Below are 14,042 nucleotides of genomic sequence, written 5' to 3' on the forward strand. Positions count from 1 at the left end.
ACATCCCAGGGGCATTTAAAACACGTATGCGTGTGACTGCAGGTGATGTACTTGGTGAATCTTGGTGGGTTTTCTTTACGGACAGAAAGTCAACAATGCCCAAGGTCTTCTTTGAAACTGACATTTAGAGGGATACAAGAGCAGTGATTCAAATCTGTATTTGAAGTATACACTCCATTAAGGCATGTGGTGACTACAATGCTAAAAATCTCTTTCTTTTCAATGGCTGTGCTTTACACATTGACTCTGTTTGTCTTGTGTACTAATTTACCACTTAAGTTCATTTCCAAATCCAAGGGAACGTATCAGTGACTATAGCTCATCCTGACCCTCTGCTTCTACTGCAGACATCTTTTCTTACTCCTGAAGCATTTCTCCTCAAATGTCCATCAGATCCATACACACTTCATTGATCAGCTGACAGTCCCCTGATCATGAGAAGTAATCATTCAGATGACAGAAAAAAAGTGGCACAAGAAGAAAATGAAAGACATCCTGAACTGACGAAGGGAGCATCTCCTATCATTTTTGCTGGCACACATCTTAAAAGCTCAGCTACCCAAGGATCCTGTAAAGCAGGTGTCCCTTGAAAACTGGGGTCTCTACCTATCTGAACACACAGTGGGTATGGTGCCACCTTCACCCAGTTTTTGTGGCTAGAATCATGCAGACAACAGGCAGTGCTGTGTTGAATATAATGCCAGGCTCTGTAAAGACCGAGGAAGGGAGGGAGGTAGCTGATGATGCAGGTTTCTTCCAAGTTGATGTTTTTAAAAGGTGGTTTCTTTGTGCTCAACTCAAGATATTGTGCTTTGTCTCTGTGAGACCTGCAGAAGCACAGATGGATGCCAAGGAAAAGAAGAAAAAGCACAAACAAGAAGAAGATGCAGAGAGAGGAAGAAGGGAGAGGAGGAGAGAGGAAAGCAGAACAAATCAAGGCAAAAAGGGAAAGACCTACAATCACAGTGTTGGGTTTCCTTTTTTTTTTTTTTTCTTTTTGTCATTACTGGGAAGGAGAAAGAGATGGCTGGCAGGGATTGGAGACTGGGTTAGAATCTTTTTCAGATTTGGCTAATAGGATGTTTGCACTACACTGATGCAGAAAAAGAAACATGCTAGAATAATCATAAAGGGTGGAGCTGTCAAAAAAAATCTTTGACTCACTGGGTGCCTCCCTGTAACACCAAAATGAATCATTCCTAAGGAGAATCATCAATTGTCTTAGTGTCCTCATATATGAAGTCCAGATTATGGGAATCACGATTGTGATCATCTTCACGAAGGAAAGGTAGATAGAGAATGACATTTCCTGAGCTTCTCCAAAACCTCTGTATATTTGCAGCAATGGCTCAGCATGATTTTCACACTCTGAGCTAATCTATCCCTGTCTGTATTCACTCTGTTTACCAAGATACACAAATATGTAACTTACCAAAGTTTTGCTATGAACACATCATTTTCTCTATACAACTCAGCGATGTCTTTAGAGGATACTTATTTCAAGCAGTTAACACCTGACCCCAATTTCTGTGGGTAATTAGTGAGCTAGATAACCACACAAAGTGGGTAATTATTTAGTACCCAAGGGTACGCTAGAAGTGGGTAGTGGTTTTGTTAACAAAAGCACATCTCTAATTATTGTATCTATGATGGGTGCCTCAAAAATATCAGTTACTGTATCAAGTGAACCATGATAAATAAGTGAACTATTTTGCTGTCCTTAGCATATGTGTGTGTGTGTGTGTGTGTGTGCACGTGTGCGTGTGTGTGTATATTCTATTATGGTTATTAATATTTACCGCTCCTGGATGGGGTGTTGTGAAGATTAATTAGTAACATCTGTAAGACTCTCAGAGATGCAATGTGCTAAGGAACTTCTAAATACAGTATTATTATTGCTCTTACTATGTTGATGAATAATCCCAGGATGGAAGAAGCTAAAGGAGTTGATTTCAGTTGGATTGAAAATATGCTGAGATCACAAACGTGATGAGTTTGATCACAGGGAGTGGTCTCTGACCTGATGGAGCACAACACAGGCAGTAAGGGAAAAGAAAGGTGGATGCCGTTTCACTGACAGTCTCAGGAAGGATCGGAGGAGCCAGGGTGGGAGGGGAGGAGCAGGAGGCAGGAGTCAGAGATGGGCCGGGAAGGAAGCTGAATCAGGCGGACCACACCCTCATTCCAAACTCGGTCTGTGCTTCCCCTTGATGAGTAGCAAATAGGCACAAAAATCCCCAAAGAAAACATCCATGCCAGTCCAGGGACAAATTCATCATCATTACAATCAATCAGCCAGCTATGTAGTGTTTCTTCTAGGGAAGAATCATCAGTACAAATCATTTTCACAAATGCAGATGCATTTCCAAATATTACAGTATTGCGAACAGGCACACACAGATCAACTTCAGATATCTTTAACCCAGGCTACAAGCAGCAACGGAGAAGCACTTTCTAATGCAATTGCTTTTATGAATCACCCGCAGGATGGGAAAGGGATATTATTAATTTCTGCAGGAGAAGAAAGAAAAAAAGAGAGAGAGGAGAGAAAAAGAAGAAAAGAAAAGCCCATTGCTTTCAGGGACCCTAAATCTGGAGAGCAATCAAACATTGAAAACAAGCAACAACAAGAACTTACTGCTTCTTTCTCTGTAAACGTCCGTCTCTTTGCCCCGTGTCTGGCTGAGGCAGGACAGAGAAGAGGCCTCTGGGATCCAAATCTTCAAGTAGGCTCACCACATTTTTTCTTTCAAAGCAAGGTTGTCTTGGGGATTAACCCTAGGAGTCTGGGAGAGGTGAAGCATGTTGGGAGGATGACGGGAAATATACAAGGATATTGTGTTCAGCCCAGTTTACCGCCTCCAGGGGATAGGAAAGGGAAAGGGCCCCATGAGTCGGCCAACAGGTACCACTGCTGAATCTCTGCTTGGACGGCCTCTGGGACACGTGTTCATGCTCTGATTGGAGGCCAGCGGTGTGATGAGCACACTGTAAGAGTTTGGGAGCAGAGAGAAAATTTCTCCAGAAGCCACCCAAGCCAGGCTTCTGACCTGAAACCCAGTATTTGTCACCCCCTCTCTGAACTCAGAACTACAAAGGCGGCCTGGCATTCTCCAACCCGCCCAGCTCCTTTCAAACCCACAGACTGTGCCAGACTGGCCCCACCTCCCACTGCAGCAAATTCTGTATCCCTGCTCCATGCTGCATTGTAGGGAGCCAGATTCCCGCTTTGTCTTACCTGGCCTTCCCTTCTGCCACTGCCCCTGGCTCTCAGTGCCTGGCATGGTTTCACAGGTCCAAACCGTTGCTTTCCCTCTCCCCCATCATTATTTTAAGCACATCTAGTTTTCCACTCCTCAGATTTTTAGGTCTCAAATCCTTTTACGTCTCACAACCTTTCTTCATCTCTGGGCACCACCATCTGCTTTCTTTGACCTCTCTCACTCTCTTCTTGGACTTTTTTTTTTTTTTTTTTGCCATATCAAAATACAGTCCTATCTCATGTCTCAGACTGAAAACTCAAACTGCAAGTCCACTGCTGGCATCTCCATCGACCTGGTCTTTCCCCACCCACATTAACATAGAAAGCAAGCCAGTGCATCTCAGGGCACTTTTTAACAGCTCACCTAAAAGTAGATGAAGCCAGTAGAGAACAGGGTATGTGTGTATGTGTGTGTTAACTACATGAATGCAGCAAGAAAAGGTCTGAGGTACATGCATGGAAGAAAGAACAGAGGAAGGGATTCTCATATATTTATGATATTTAGGACAAAAGCAACAAAAGCTAATTGTTACAAGAAACTTATACCTTAAAACTGTATTTTTATGTATGTGTGTGTGTGTCGCACACACACACAAAGGGCCTCCACACATCACAATACCCTAAGATCATCTGCTTACCTGGAAGGGTATTTACTATCCTGTGAACAGTGACAGCAAGGTGCCATGTGGTCCTACAGCTGAAAGTTGAACACGAAATCCTTCTGGGATGACCCTGAGGGGGGAGATAAAACCCTGCACGTCACCTGCTCCCTCCAGGCTTGTGTGGGCTGGAGGCTAAGAGAGGTGGCACCTCTCCCTTGCTTCCACCATGATTTTAAGCTTTTTGTTGATCTCTGATGCTCAAAATACTGGTGCTGTTAACCTTACTACTTGGGTGCTTTGTGGTTTACTGTTACACTTATGCTCTCTGTGACTCCTTAAGCTATTATTGGAGCTCTTTGGTGAGCTAGACGGATATAGATAACTAATATCTCATTTAATCCTCAGAGCAGCCTTGAAAGCCATCATCAGTGTTTTACAGATGAGGTTTGGAATAATTAGAATTGTCCCGCTCATGAGTGTCACTGCTAGGATTTGAACACAGGTCTAACTCCTTAAGTATGATCGTTCCCTTCTTATCCGTCAGTATACTCTTATTGCCTTGCCCAGTGTAAATGACACTTTCTATAGGTAATCATCTCAAATTAGTCTAGTTTCTATGTATTATGCATGGCATACTCTACACTTTATATTAGCATTTATTCATTTTTTTCATTTAGTTCATTTTATCTAATAACATATATTGAGTGCTTGACTATATATCAGGCCCTGTGCTGGGCAGTGTGATCTCCTTAGCCAGAGGACAGAGGACACTGCTGTGGCAATGGCTCTGCCTAAATACTCTGCTATCTTCACCTCCAAAGACAAAGGTGAATGAAGATGGGGCTGTGACACGGCCATGGTTGTATTCCCAGTACCCAGCACCTGGCACGTAGCAGGAGCTCAACAAGTAGTTTTTGAATGAACTTTTACACTCACGTAAATGTAATTTGTTAAACCCTTTTATTTTGTACTGGGGGTATAGCTGATGAACAATGCTGTGACAGTTTCCGGTGAATAGCGAAAGGACTCAGCCACACACACACATGTATCCATTCTCCCCCAGTAAGTGCAGTTTTGATCGTAACTTTTGGAGAGATCTGGATTCATGTCTAAAGAGCCTTGGGAATAATGCTTAGTAAAATGCCACATAAAAGTAGCATTTAACTAATGGTGAATAGCATTCTTTTTATCCATGATGATACTCTGACAGAGGTTCCCTCTATACCCACGTCTGTGTTTCTGAAAAAGAACAATTTGATATATTTCATCTCTTCTGAAAGTTCCAAAGGTGTGCTGTTGGAAGCCAGATGAATTTCATGTGAAATCTCACCTCTCTGGGAATTAGGAGGTAACGTCACGTGATAAAGCCACATCCAGGATGATGTGGTCGTGAAGGACTATTCTGAGCTACACACAGGGATAGAGATCTCTTACACTTTAGAGGGTGTGGGTGAGTCCAGATCTGAGATCAGCAACTCAGCTGAGATGCCCTCATTTCAGAAAGAGAGGCTGAGAAGGTAGAAATGCTTCATGACTCTTTGACCTAAAGCCTCCAGGGTTTCATAGCATGTCTTCCGGCAAAAAGATTGGACAATTCCTTTTTTTGCCTAAGGAAAGAATATTTAAGTACGGGTAAGTGGTGCCCCAGGGAGGCTAGCTTCTCTGCTGGTCTTCATCTGAGGAATCCCTGTCTCTGAATAGAGGGCAAGGGGCACAGGCAAGCATTCAATCTGTCCTCTGACAGCCATCCATGCACATTCAGAGCTTAGACACCACTGAATCGGGTTACAACTGTGTGACTGTCTTCACCAAGCGGGGGTAATTTCCACTATATTAACCTGGAACACAGTTTCTAAAGATGTACCCTTCGGGGTGGGTGGCATCTCTCATGGGAGAACCAGATGGATAACACAGTCCATCTGTGTGCTTTAGATGTGAACTGTCTAACTTCTGTTGGCAAGAGTTGCTCATCAATGGACAAAAACACTCCCTACTATTCTTCCTAGGATGATGAGGAAGAGGAAGCTTAGTTATGCGCTGCTTGGTTAGCAATGCCCTTGTCCAAAAGCAAAGAAAATTTAAACCAGTAGGGAGCAGTGTCTGGTACAGGGATTCTATACTTCAAGTGGTTTCAAAAGGAGTTATCTGGTGGATTTTATACCTCAAACTCACATCAGCTCCAGGTGTCTCAGGCTGAGTAATGTCACTAAATATGTGGCCCACTGGAAAGTTTTTTTTTTTTTTTGCTTTCCTTTAACCTTTTAGGATATTAGGGGAAATCAATGGTAAGATAATGCTTCAGTGTATATATTTAATAATACTGTCTGGTGTGTGTGTGTGTGTGTGTGTGTGTGTGTGTGTGCACGCTCACTCAGTTGTGTCCGACTCTTTGTGACCCCATGGACTGTAGCCTACCAAGCTCCTCTGTCCATGGGGTTTCCTAAGCAAGAATACTGGAGTGGGTTGTCATTTCCTTCTCCAGGGGATCTTCCCTTCCCAGGGATTGAACTCGCGTCTTCTGCATTGGTAGGTAGATTCATTATCACTGAGCCACCTGGGAAGCCCAATATTGTTTGATATGAATCTATAAAATAATCTTGTTGCCTCCTCATTGGGTGAGTTTCAGAGGACTTTTCCTGGTTTCTAGCCTTAACTCCATAGAGGAGCTGGAATTTATCTGATCGACCCTCATGGTCTGTGAAGTTCTCTGAAACATAGTCTACTACTGTCCATTGCTTAGTGCCTAATTCTAGCAATTTGAGGAAGTAGGTTTCACTGGACTTTTGGATCCAAGAAAGTAAAAGAAAAAATCTTTCATTCCTGTATAATAGTGGGTAAACTGAGCGAGAAAGGGAGAGGAAGAGGATGAGGATCCAGGCCCTTCTAAAAGGCGAGATCCCTATTACCTGTGCACTAAGAGAATTGAACCTGATATTATAAAGATCATTACTCTTGGCTGCTGTGTGTCATCTAAGAGCCAAGTTTTACTTCAGTCTAGGTCCCTTATATTCAGTCATTAGGTTTAGGCTGGCAAGCAATGAGGCATCTCTACCCACTGAGATCTGGGAAGATTAAGGCTACTAGGCTGAGAGTCCAGAGATGACGTGCAACGGTACAGGCTAGGGACTCAGTCTCGAGTGTGCATATTCTTTGAAATTGCTGCAGAGCCTGGAGGTTGTACTTACCTTACATTTAGTCCTATTGATTCTATGGTCCCTAAAGGCATCTTTGCTGACCAAAGTCATGCTCTTTAGAAGACTGGGCCCCTTTTACTGTGTTCGCCATCTCTGGATCTCTGAGCACTTTGCAATACTCTATTGATATACTGTATTGCTCAGTACTCTCTCCATTTAAAAGAGAGAGGTATCCATCCAGGGCAGTGACCCATTATCAAGAAGAGATTGAGGGACTTCCCTGGTGGTCCAGTGGCTAAGACTGTGCACTCCCAATGCAGGGGGCCTGGGTTCAACCCCTGGTCAGGGAACTAGATCCCACATTCTGCAACTAACAGTTTATATGGCACAGCTGAAAGATTCCACATGCCACAACTAAGACCCTGGGCAGCCAATACAGGAATATTAAAAAAAGAGGAGAATCAATTACAATTCAGATTTCAGGGTTTCCAGTCAAGTTTCTAATACTCTCTCTCACTTTTCCATTAAGGGTCATAAAGTTAAGACATAACTCCTTCAATCTCAGACTTTTTGGATCTTTTAAACCTGTTTACTTTCTAAAGGGTTAGGACAAGGAAGCAGGGAAGCAAACACCCTCATATCATTATTCCTGTTTCATAGTTGGGAACCAAGGCTGTTCATGGCTAAGTATATTTCCCCAAGAAGGATTCTTGGAGAACCAAGAAGAGAATCTAGATCTCTGAACCAGCTGTTGTGGGGAAAGATGAACTAGTATGTATGAACTGCCTCAGGTTCATCCAGATTGAGTCTGCTGTAAATCGAAAGTATCGTTAAGAATGATCATGCTCTGGGATGGTACCGATGAACATATTTGCAGGGCAGCAATGGAGACGCAGATATAGAGAACAGATTTGTGGACACAGCGGGGCGAAGGAGACGGTGGGGCAAACAGAGAAGCATGGGAGCATACACACTACCATATGTAAAACAGTTTGCCAGTGAGAGTTTTCTGTATGACTCAGGGAACTCAAGCCAGGGCTCTGTGACAGCACAGAGGGGTAAGATGGGGTGGGAAGTGGCGGGGAGGTTCAAGAGGGAGAGGACGCATGGACACCAAGGCTGACTCATGCTGATGTATGGCAGAAACCAACACAGTTCTGTAAAGCAACTATCCTTCTATTAAAAATAATTAAAAACAAAACAAACAAAAGTATTATCATGCTCTGGACACCTTGGTTTCCCCCATTATTAACTAACAATAGAGCAGCTGGGAAGAGCTTCCAGAAAGATACGATTGTGTCTACTTGAGCATTTGTAAAATAGGTGAGTTCCAAAAATGCTGAGCATGCGGAATTAGAAAAACTAAAACACAGAAACATTTTCAAACATGTTTTTTGGGACTGAGGTGCAGCACGGTACCAGAATTCCTGCAGAGATGAAAGCAGAGAGCAGAGGATTGGGAGCGCTCTGAGGAGAAGCCAAGGAATGTTTTAAGGGTCGAAGCTGCTACCTCCGAGATTTTATATTTGCCGTGTTTGACACTTCTCAAGGACTCTCTCCATGCTGCAGTGAGCAATGACACGAGGGCCACAGAGAACTATGTTGGAGGGAGCCAGGCTCGTCGCCTGCAGTCTGATACTTTGCCCTCCAGGAATGCTGGACGGTGCGCTCCAGTGCTGGCCAGCCTGGAGCAAACCAACTACAATTTGAGGCCAACTTGCATTCCCACACTAGAGGAGGCTGAGTAAATTCTTTCAGCATTCTTAGGTCTTTGAAGATTCACCGTGATAGCCTGACTGTCTACCCCCATTCCTCTGGACTGTTCAGTTTATGGACTTCTGGGTCTATATGCTCAAGTTTGCAAGGGGTTCACCTGCAAGCATGCCGATTCTGATTCTACTGTGCTTAGAACTGTGCCTGCCACGTAACGGGTGCTTTACAAATTATTGCTCATTCTGTACATTTCTGGGAACTTAACCTCATCTAGGGTTATAATGTTATATAACTCAGGCCTGTGGACTGGTGATATAGACATGATCAACCTTTAAATGATGATTTTCTTCTCCTGCCATGAGCATAGTGACTCAAAATCCATATCTTGAACTGCATGGAAAAGAGAGAAAGCTTCTAAGGTAAGGAAGGAGAAAAAGTATTTGGAAAATTAAACAGAACATCTGGCTGGTGTTTAGATTCTGTTTAAAGCGTTAATAATGCTTTGGGTGTTTCTAGGAAACATCTAGGTATCTAGTTGTCAAGTTTTTTAAAAAAGCAGAGAAAACAGATCAGAAAACTAAAGTAAGGGAGGAAATACTGGGTGGACATATCTTCCTTCCAACTCATCTACATATATATTGATACATGTGTATCTCTGGGCCCTGGTGACTGTTTTTCATCGTGTGGTAAGAAATGAGTGAAGGATCAGGAAGCAGCTTGGTTCAGACAATTCATGGAAAACAAGCCAAGTAAGACCGAAGCAGACCTGAAGATGGGCAGGTGGGTGGGGGGCAGGGGGCGGGGTGCGGGGAGAGGGTCTGACATATTCCTCCTCCTCTTCTTCTACTGAAAACAAGGAAGACATTAGTCTGGAAAATACCACTGCACAGAATGAACCTTTCTGTGCTGACAAGAAAGGAGAATGAATACGCTGTCTGCTCTCTTCCTTGTCTCCTTTGGATGACTTCAGTCTCTCTTTCCTCAGAGGCCCCGAGCACTGCAAGCAACTCTTATTCAGGACCTGTTGCACTGTGACTGCGGTGAAGACTGTGTATCTAGCCCATCGCACCATGACATATCACAAGGCAGATTCTCAGGAATGTTGAATATAAAATGAGGAAAGTCGACTGGAAGATAAAATGTAAGCCCTACAGGATAAAGGGCAAATGCAACCTCATCCAAAATAAACATAGAAAGGCAGGAGTTCAGTTGGATCCAGATTCTGGACTGGGTCTTATGGGGCAAGAAGGGGCAAAGAAGAGGCTCTGACAACCCTGAGTTCTTCATCCTTCATGAGAATGTTACAACCCCGCTGGCCAGGATGTGCACAGAGTTCAAATCTGGCCCTGGGGAAAATCAAAGGCTTATACACCCTGGTCTAGTCTGCTTTCTAGAACATTAAGTTATATTTCTGGTTTACAGTGATCCCGAGACACATGAATCAATGGAAAGAACATAGAAATGAAAAGTTAAAGAGACATGAGTTCTCTGCTTATCTCTGGACAAGATATTTTACCTCTCAGATCATTAGTTCCCACAACTATAAAATGAGAAGATTAGATTAGGTGAATTCCTAAGTTCCCTCCAGGAAAATTCTAGAATTGTCCTGTCCCTCTCTGGTTAGATTCTATTATGTACAAGAATAGTTTCTTAGCAGTTATGATATACATGGGATTTAGAAAATAAAGACAGTATCTTAGGTGATGTTAAAAACAACTTAGAGTCTGAATATACAAGAGAAGAAAGAAGCTCAGAATCAGTACGGGGGGTTTCACCACACTAGGTTAGGTCACTAAAAGGATCATTAGCTTGTCTCCAAAATCTCCTGATCACTGAGTAGAACAAGAAATTTTGACAAGATTCTTGGGCAGCAAATCAGCATGTTGCTGGGAAGGGGCAAGAATCAGTATCCACGCCATTTCATAATCAAGGAAACTGAAGTTCAGGAAGGATGGATAACTCACTCAAGATCACACTGTGGAGGTAAAGTCAGGCCTGACTCCTAGGTATCCTGTCTCCCGACCAACTACGCCGTTCCAGTTTGGCCACAAAGATACCACCACTGCTTTGATAAACATGGGGCCATGGCATCCCCGCCCAGCAGTTGGGGTCCCAACTGTCTCCTGGCCATCTTGACTTCCAGGCTGAAATCACACCTGCTAAAAATTTCTGTAATGTGATCACAAGAGAAAATGACCACATGAATGACACAGAGACTCTTCAGAAGATTTCCGGTGGTCACAGACGTGTCCACTTGCCTAGAGTCAGGAACTCTGGTTCCCATTCCCTTTTCTCTCTCTTTAGGCTCTTGTAACCAATTGCCTTCTTTTGGAGTCAAAAGTCTTATAAAAGAAACTTATAAAGTGTAAAATTATCTAAATCAAAATACATAAAATATGATAAGAAGAATTTTGTCTGGTATTACTAGTTATCTAAAGAAATTACTCTTACCTACTTTTTAAATATGTGTGTATACACATTCACACATATTTTAAATATATAGTAAAATGTATGTACATGCATGCTAAATTGCTTCAGTCGTGTCTGACTCTTTTCAACCCCATGGACTATAGCCCACCAGGCTCCTCTGTCTGCAGGATTTACTAGGCAAGAATACTGGAGTGGGTTGCCATGCTAGAGTGGGATATTCCTGAGCCAGGGATCAAACCCATTTCTCTTACATCTCCTGCATTGGCAGGCAGGTTCTTTGCTACTAGCACCACCTGGGAAGCCCGATAAAATGTATATAATAGTATAAATACAAACATAAACCATTCTTATAAAATTATATCTATATCTGTATACACACACACACACGTATGGGCTTCCCTGGTGATCAGTAGTAGAGAACTTGCCTACCAATGCGGGAGACGTGGGTTTGATCCCTGGGTGGGGAAGATCCCCTGGAGAAGGAAATGGCAACCCACTCCAGTATTCTTGCTTAGGAAATCCCATGGATAGAGGCACTTGGCAGGTTACATGCCATGGGGTCACAAAGAGTTGGACATGACTTAGCAACTAAATAACATATACATACACACACATGTATATACATCAATATACATATTTATTTTCTTCAGTCTAGCGGGGAAATCTGGTTCAAAATCAACTTCTGGTCTCCTTGGACTTGATATATAGCCAAGCAAGCCATTCTCGATTAACACAGCTCCCTCCTGGGAAAAGTCACAGAATAACTTTATTGATTTCCCTTTTATCCTTCTCCACATTTCTCTCCTGAAATGTTGTTTTAACTCTTAAAAGTAAAATCAAGGAGAAAATTAATATATAGAGATCCATTTCTTTAAGATCATCTTGATTTTCTTATATTCTTATTTCAAAAAAAAAAAAACCTTTTTTTTTTTTTTTAAGAAGAGGCTACTTGTGTGGGTTATCTGTGTAGTAAAGACAAGATGTGGTGATATATTTCCCAAGATTTTAAGGCAACAGATTTCTTTACATTGAGACCTGTGTTTTATACACAATGCTGGACTCGGTTTTACATAAACTTCTTCTTCTCATTCCCTTATGACTTGGCCAGTTATCTCTCAAAACTGCCAAGACTTGCTGGCAAACAGTCCCTCCCACGTTTCCAAGAGCATACCCAATACATCGGACCATAGGGAATGTTTATTTCTCATCACACTGTCTTGCCACAAAAGATCCCAACAAGATTGTTAGATACACACAGAAAATTCTTTACTTAAAAAGACTGTGGATCATTGATTAAATTTAGCAGTTTCTCTGATGCAGTTTTAGGAATGTAAAGAGGAATTTCTCTAGGCATAACCTTTCATCCTCAATCTTTCAAGATTATTGGGGAAGAATAATTAAGAGCCAGCCTCTTATTTCAGGGTCGGAACTGCTCTGTGTCCTGATTCTGACATAGGATGAGTGTGGGGTCAAGGTAGTGGAAAGAAACAGAGAAGGCGGACACTTTACGCGAATGAAGATACCTAGTGAAATAAGTGGATTGCGACACAAATAAATCTAGCTGGGAAAAAGACACAGAACAGACTTGTGGTTGCCAAAGGGGATGTGGTGGGGGAAGGATGGACTGGGAGTTTGGGGTTAGCAGATGGATGGGTAAACAACAAGGTCCTACTGTATAGCACAGAGGACCATACTCAATATCGTGAGATAAACCATAATGAAAAGAACATACAAAAGAATATATAAATCACCTTGCTGTACAGTAGAAATTAACACAACATTGTAAATCAACTATATTTTAATTTTTTTAATTAAAAGCTTATGAAAATAAACTACTACTCAGAAATTTGATAAAAGTGCAGAAAGATGAAAGCCTGTTGACTAAAAAAGGTTAAAATGATGGCAGTGCTGAGTGCACAATTTAGTAGACAGATTATCAACAATGTGACAAATAATTGCTTCCAATGTACAAATGAAATACACTCAAAACCTCAAAAGGACAGTGATGCTCTTTGTGGCCCTGAAGTTTAATCACAGGGCTGTTTCTTTTTTTTTTTTTTAGTAAAATACTTTTATTTTCCATGAATTTGCCATCTTAGTTTTAATTAAATGCCATTTTGCTTTTGATCAACCAGTTTATCTTCTTTTCATTTTCTTGTTGTTCTGCACAGTTTGAATTAAAGACAGTGATTTGAAAGTATTATGGGTAAAAGTGGGTAGAAAAACATGCTAAGAATTGGGTCATCTTGATGAAAATAAGTTCACTTCTGGGTTGTGCAGGATGAAGAATGGGGAAAATGTGTCCTAATACCTTGCTGCATCTGTCCCAACTCATTCCTTTCATAGGACCTCGGCAGCAGAATTACACCGCAATGCATTTTGCATCCTAGTTTAATAGAAAAGTCTCTGGAGGACATTTCTAAGAACAGCCCTCTCAGGCAAAGGAGCCAAGACTGAATGCTGGAAGAGGAAACACTGGTTTCCTTAGGCAACATAGATTCTTTGTTGAAACTGGCAACAATATTCCAGTTGCAGGCAAGAAGGTTCCTTCAGCCTCTGGATAAAGAGAACAGTAGGAATTAATGTTCTCTTCTTACTTCACTCTGTGTAACAGACCCTAGGTCCATCCATGTTCTCTACAAATGACCTAATTTCATTCCTTTTTATCTGAGTAGTATTCCATTGTATATATGTACCACATCTTCTTTATCCATTCATTTGTCTGTTAAACAGAGTGAAGTAAATCAGAAAGAGAAAAACAAATATCATATATTAACATGTGATGTGGAATCTAGAAAAATGGTACAGATGAATTTATTTGCAGGGAAGGAACAGAGATGCATTCGTAGAGAACAGATGTGTGGGCCCAGGGCAAGGGAGGAGGGTGCAATGAATTGGGAG

General features: G+C 42.0%; 1 long non-coding RNA gene across 1 annotated transcript in view; it reads right to left on the reverse strand.

The window, feature by feature from the left end:
- LOC101903557 (uncharacterized) overlaps positions 1–9,511 on the reverse strand; it is a 250,125-nt gene extending 240,614 nt beyond the window's left edge. The window contains exon 1 of the long non-coding RNA XR_003029449.2: positions 2,639–9,511. This is a non-coding gene — a long non-coding RNA (uncharacterized lncRNA). The remainder of the gene's footprint in view (positions 1–2,638) is intronic.
- Between the last annotated feature and the right edge of the window lie 4,531 nt (positions 9,512–14,042).

The sequence above is a fragment of the Bos taurus genome, chromosome 15 (assembly GCF_002263795.3).
Source record: "Bos taurus isolate L1 Dominette 01449 registration number 42190680 breed Hereford chromosome 15, ARS-UCD2.0, whole genome shotgun sequence".
Taxonomy (NCBI): Eukaryota; Metazoa; Chordata; class Mammalia; order Artiodactyla; family Bovidae; genus Bos; species Bos taurus.